A 6,440-nucleotide genomic window follows, 5' to 3' on the forward strand; every position below is an offset into this window, starting at 1 on the left:
TTTTTTTTTTTTTTTTCTTTCAACACCTAAATCTTCTGCCCCTTCCTTCTGGCTTCCATAGCTCTGGTGAGAAACACACTCCCACCATTTGCACTATTTTTCTGCTCTAAGTGATACATCATTTTCCTGGCAGCTTTTAGGATTTTGTCTTTAGTTATCATACGTTTAACTATGATGTCTCTTGGAATCAATTTCTTTGGCTTTTTTTGTGGTTGAGTTTCACTCAGCTTCTTAAACCTGTTGGACCTCACCAACCTCCCATTTTTTGCCAGATTTAGGAAACTTTTTGCCATTTTTTGCATGCGTAATTTTGTTAGCTTCATCTGCTTAAAAATATCATTATCTAAAAATGTGATATCAGGGTCATTTGATATAGTTCCACATATCCCTGAATCTGTTCATTTCTTCAAGTCTATTTCTTCTCTATAATTTCTGTTGTTTTATTCAAGTTCATTGACTCTTTCCTCTGCCTTGTTTCTTCTGATGTTGAACTCATTACTGAGTTTATATTATCGGTTATTTTATTTCTTTTAGTTCTAAAATTTCCATTTGATTTTTCTTCATGTCTTCTATTGCTTTGCTAAGATTTTCTATTAATCATTTATTTCAGTTATGTTTATTTGTTGTTGTTGTTGTTGTTGAGTGGATAGGTTTTGTCTGACTCTTTGAGACCTAATGGAATGCAGCACACCAGTCTTCCCTGTCCTTCTCTATGTCCCTGAGTTTGCTCAAATTCATGTCCATTGTGTCAGTGATGTCATCCAAATATCTCATCCTCTGTCACCCCATTCTCCTCCTGCCCTCAATCTTTTCCAGAATCAGGGACTTTTCCAATGAGTCACTCTTCACATCAAGTGGCCAAAGTATTAGAGCTTCAGCAAAAGTCCTTCCAATGAATATTCAGGGTTGATTTCCTTTAGGATGGACTGGTTGGATCTCCTTGACCTCCAAAGGATTCTCAATAGTCTTCTCCAACACCACAGTTCAAAAGCATCAATTCTTTGGCATTAAGCCTTCTTTATGGTCCAACTCTCACATCCATACTACATGACTACTGGACAAACCATAGCTTTGACTATGCAGACTTTTGTTTGAAAAGTAATGTCTCTGCTTTTTAATATGCTGCCTAGGTTTGTCATAGCTTTTCTTCCAAGAAGCAAGCATCTTTTAATTTCATGGCTGCAGTCACCATCTGCAATGATTTTGGAGCCCAAGAAAGTAAAATCTAACACTGTTTCTGCTTTTTTCGTATCTGTCATGAAGTGATGGGACCAGATGCCATGGTTTTAGTTTTTTGAATGTTGAGTTTTAAGCCAGCATTTTCCACTCTCCTCTTTCACCCTCATCAAGAGGCTCTTTAGTTCCTCTTCACTGTCTGCCACTAGAGTGGTATCATCTGCATATCTGAGGTTGTTGATATTTATCCTGCCAATCTTGATTCCATGTTGTGAGTCACCCAGCCTGGAACTTTGCATGATGTACTCTACATAAAAGTCTAAATAAGCAGGGTGACAATATACAGCCTTGATGTACTTCCCAATTTGGAACCAGTCCATTGTTCCATTTCCAGTTCTAACTGTTGCTTCTTGATTTGCATACATGTTTCTCAGAAGGCAGGTAAGGTGGTCTGCTATTCCCATCTCTTTAAGAATTTCTCACAGTTTGTTATGGTGCACACAATCAAAGACTATAGCATAGTCAATGAAACAGAAGTAGAAGTTTTTCTGGAATTCCATTGTTTTCTCTATGATCCAGCGAACATTGGCAATTTGATCAATCAGAGATTTTCTAAATCCAGCTTCTACATCTATAAATTCTCAGTTCACAGACTGCTGAAGCCTAGCTTGAAGGATTTTGAGCATTACCTTGCTAGCATGTGAAATGATGGCAATTGCACAATAGTTTGAACAGCATTTGGCATTGCTCTTCTTCGGGTTTGGAATGAATACTGACTTTTTTCCACCCTGTATCCATTGCTGAGTTTTCCACATTTGCTGATCTATTGAGTGCAGTGCTTTCACAGCATCATCTTTTCAGATTTGAAATAACTCAGCTGGGATTCCATCACCTCCACTAGTTTTGTTCATAGTAATGCTTCCCTCTTGAAGCATTACTTGTGAAGGCCCTCTTGACTTCACACTCCAGGATGTCTGGCTCTAAGTGAGTGTCCACACAATTGTGGTTATCTGAGTCATTAAGAGCTTTTTTGTACACTTCTTCGCGTGTTCTTGCCACCTCTTCTTAATCTCTTCTATTTGGTCCTTGCCATTTCTGTCCTTTATTGTGCCCATCTTTGCATGAAATGTTGCCTTGGTAGCTCCAGTTTTCTTGAAGAGATCTCTAGTCTTTCCCATTCTATTGTTTTCCTCTATTTCTTTACATTGTTCACATAAGGCTTTCTTATCTCTCCTTGCTATTATCTGGAACTCTGCATTCAGTTGTATCTTTACTTTTTTTCTTTGCCCTTCACTTCTTTTCTTTTCTCTGCTATTTGAAGGCCTTCTCAAACAACCACTTTGATTTCTTGCATTTCTTTTTTGGGGGGATGGTTGTGGTCACCACCTGTACAATTTACAATTTACAAACCTCCATCCATAGTTTTGTAGGCACTCTATCTACCAGATCTAATCCCTTGAATCTATTAATCACTTCTACTATATAATCATAAGGCATTTGATTTAGATCATACCTGAATGACCTAGTTGTTTTCCCTACTTTCTTCAATTGAAAGCCACCACAATGTTGTAAAGTAATTAGCCTCCAATTAAAATAAATACATTAATTTAAAAAATTGAAACCCAGACAATTTAGTGTGTTATAAGATTCCAGATCCTATATAAGTCTCATGTTGCATCAGGCATCTTCTGACAGTGCTCTGGTGGATGAAGGTGGGGGGGTACCACCACCTTATTGCTGAGTGAGGTTGGAGTCCAGGTTCTTCCTTCTGCCTCTGCTGATACTCCAGGGGAGAGAGGCTCCTTGCTACTGCTAGAAAGGGTGGGATTTCAGGATCCCCATATGGTTTCCACTGACACTGTAGGCTGTGGTGTTCCTGTTACTACTGAATGTTGGTGAAAATCCTGACTGTCCATTAGGCTTCCTCTGATAAACCCTGAGAGAGAGAGGATCGGAGCCCCTCATTTCAAGCTGCCAAAGTGTGGGTGTATAGGTTCTGCACTTGGCCTTTCCTAGTAGAGGTAGCGATTGGGCTGCGGTTTTATTCTGTGTTGCTTGGCTGGAGTAGACTGGTTGTTATCTGAGGTTTTTTGTTTTTGTTTATCACCTTGTAGACTATCCCTTTCCTTATCCTTTGGCCACAGGGAGCAGGCTTTCTGTCATGCCTTTTTTTTTTTTTTCCCCCTTTTCCATCTATGTTGTTGGAAGGGTGTTACTTCTCCAGTACTCAATCTGGAATAAATGAGTTGCAGAGAAACTTCAGAGAACTCATTGCCTATGTTCTTCAGGTGCCAAGGTCTCTAGTTGGTCTGCCCTCCTCTTATCGCCTTTAAGATCTTTTAATATTTGTTTTTAGTTTAGTTGTTTTTAGTTGAACTTAACAGGAGGAATAAGTAAAAGGATGTCTATTCCATCTTTCTGGAAACAGAAATCTCAGCAGGTAGGCTTCATTCAATCTCTAAATGCCCTTACAAATTTGCAGATCCATTATTTCAATTTTCTAGAGGAAAAATTGAGACACTTAGAGATAATTTGCCTGATCAAAGTTGCTTAGAAATGTGGCCTTGGCTTGAAGTAAAACCTTGAAATTTTAACCGTTATTATTTTGTTTTCCTTTTTCTTTCTCTGTTTGTTAGAAAAGCACTGGGAGTAGGGATGGTGGGGGTGCAGTAACAAGGAAGGTACCAAAGAGAAGGCTAAAGAATTACTTTTTGGAGTGGAAGCAGCAACTGTTTAGAATTGCAAAGCTAGGACTTCTCAGGGGGATTTAACTGAACTTTGAAATGTCGTTAATTTCCACGAATTGATTATATGATCTTCATAGTTACTCATTAATGCCTTATCTTGTAAATGAATGACTTTAATTATTCACCCTGTATCCTGAAGCATGAGAGACATTTAGTAATCACTACCATTTCCTAGATTAAAGATTTGCATAGAAATGAAAAGGATGGGGAAAATCATCACTTTGCGGTGATGACTTTGTAATACTTTCATCTGAACACTTTTGGTCATATAAGTTATCTATATTGCTTAGTATTTCAAAAATAATTTTGTACTACTCTCTTAAAACCCATTATCAAGAGTTCTTGAAAGATTTTCAGTATTGCAAAGGTCATGATAAGCTCAGAGAATCACCTTTCCTAAGCAAAATTTCCTAATTCTAGTATATTTCCTAACAGAACATTCAGAAACCTTCTCTCCCTACTTTAGTTTTGACTGCTACCACCATTCTTTGAAACTTCCTGAGTCTAAAATCAAGAAGGGATAAGAGATGGGAAGGATCTTTTAGGAAGAGTGAAGTGGGCTCTCTGCTTGATCCCTTTGTGGCCATTTTGGTTCATCCAGATCTTATGGGTTCAGACTAACATACATTGCAGGAAGAACAAATATGCTTTCCCCCCACCCCAATCCCAGCTGTGCTGCTTGGCATGCAGGATCTTAGTCCTCTGACTAGGGATTGAACCAGTGCCCCCTGAAGTGCCTCCTGGAGTGTTAACCACTGGAACCACCAGGGAAGTCCAAAAATGCAAAAGTTCTTAAAAAGAGTATAGGTGCACAGGGGTGGCTGGCAGGGAAGAATGAGGTATGTGTGTATATATAGTCATTCTTACAGAAAATTCTCTTTGCTTCCAAGGATAGGCAAGAGTTATACCAGTTCTGGTTTCACCTAGGGATTTGGGGTTCTACTTATGACTGTCTTCAATTCTGTCCCCTGGTCTTCCCACAAAACTTGACAGGAAAAATATCTCTTTGAAGGCAACAATTTCTGGACTTTTGTAGACAGTTTAGCTACTAAGACTTTTTTTTAAAATTTCTTTATTGTAAGATATTTTATAATATTGTGTTGATTTCTGCCTTACAACCACATGAATCAGCCACAGGTATACGCATGTCCCCTTTCTCTTGAACCTACGGCCATCTCACACCCATCCTACCCCTTTAGGTTGTCACAGGGCACTGGGATGAGCTCTCTGTGTCACACAGCAAATTCCCACTGGCTAACTATTTTACATGGAAAGATCCCCTGGAGAAGGGAATCGCAACCCATTCCAGTATCCTTGCCTGGAGAATCCCATGGACAGAGGAGCCTGTCCATAGATTTGCACTGAGTCAAACATGACTGAAGCAATTTAGCACAGCACAACACATCTGTTTTACATATAGAAATTTATATTTTTCCATGCTACTCTCTCCATTCATTTCACCCTCTCCCTCCCCCACTGTGTCCACAAGTCTCTTCTCTCTGTCTGCATCTCCGTTGCTGCCCTGCAAATAGATTCAAGGGTACCATCTATCTAGATTCTATACACATCCATTAATATACAATATTTGTCTTTCTCCTTTTGACTTACTTCAGTCTGTAGAATAGGCTTTAGGTTCATCCACCTCAAAAGGACTGACTCAGATGTGTTCTTTTTCAGAGTTGAGTAATAGCATTGTATATATGTACCACAATTTCTGTTTCCATTCATTTGTCGATGGACATCTAGGCTGCTTCTATGCCCTAGCCACACAAGAATTCTAATGTTCATTGCAGTACGTTTTACAATAGCTACTGAGATTCTTTTTTTCTAAGTTGTTCATAGTATGTTCCAGTCCCTCAGCTATAGAACTGGCTATGTTGATGCTTTCAGAATTGTCCAAAGTGGTACAAGATGCTCTTTTCCCCTTTCATTGCCAGGGAAAACAATAGGTCTTGTGCCCTACACTTCCTTTAGGTGAAGCACTGAACATTTTCTGCTGGGAGAAGGGAAGTATATATGATAATATTTGTGCCCTGCTTTCTCTTTTCTTATTCTATATACCCCTCTCCCATGAAAAAAGTCATGCATAAAGTTCCTAGCCAGAGAGGAACCTTCTATCCTATGAGCTTGGCAGGAGGTAGGATTGGAGTTTAGGGGCAACTGAGAAAACACAGTTTGCATTTGTCACCTCTGGAAGTTGGTCTCCAGAAGGAATAAGTGCATTTCCCCCTGATAAGAGAAGGGGGATAAGAAAATGGGGTTTGGGGATTAGTCCTTTCCCAGAAACTAACTGAGCCTCTGACAGTCACCTGAGATCTACTAGCAAGAGGTAAATGGGATGGAGGTCACAGAGGCCTTACATCGGTGTTGACTGATGTGAGGATGGCTGTTATCCCCTCTAACTTCAGAAAAGTTGTTTCATTAGGGAATAGAGCTGGGAAGTGCCCGGGGTCATAAGTCTGAGTGTGGCTTTTTGTTTGTTTTTATGTTCTACAGTCTTCCATCTGAAGTTTTTCA

The sequence above is a fragment of the Bison bison genome, unplaced genomic scaffold (assembly GCF_000754665.1).
Source record: "Bison bison bison isolate TAMUID 2011002044 unplaced genomic scaffold, Bison_UMD1.0 scf7180017864063, whole genome shotgun sequence".
NCBI lineage: Eukaryota > Metazoa > Chordata > Mammalia > Artiodactyla > Bovidae > Bison > Bison bison.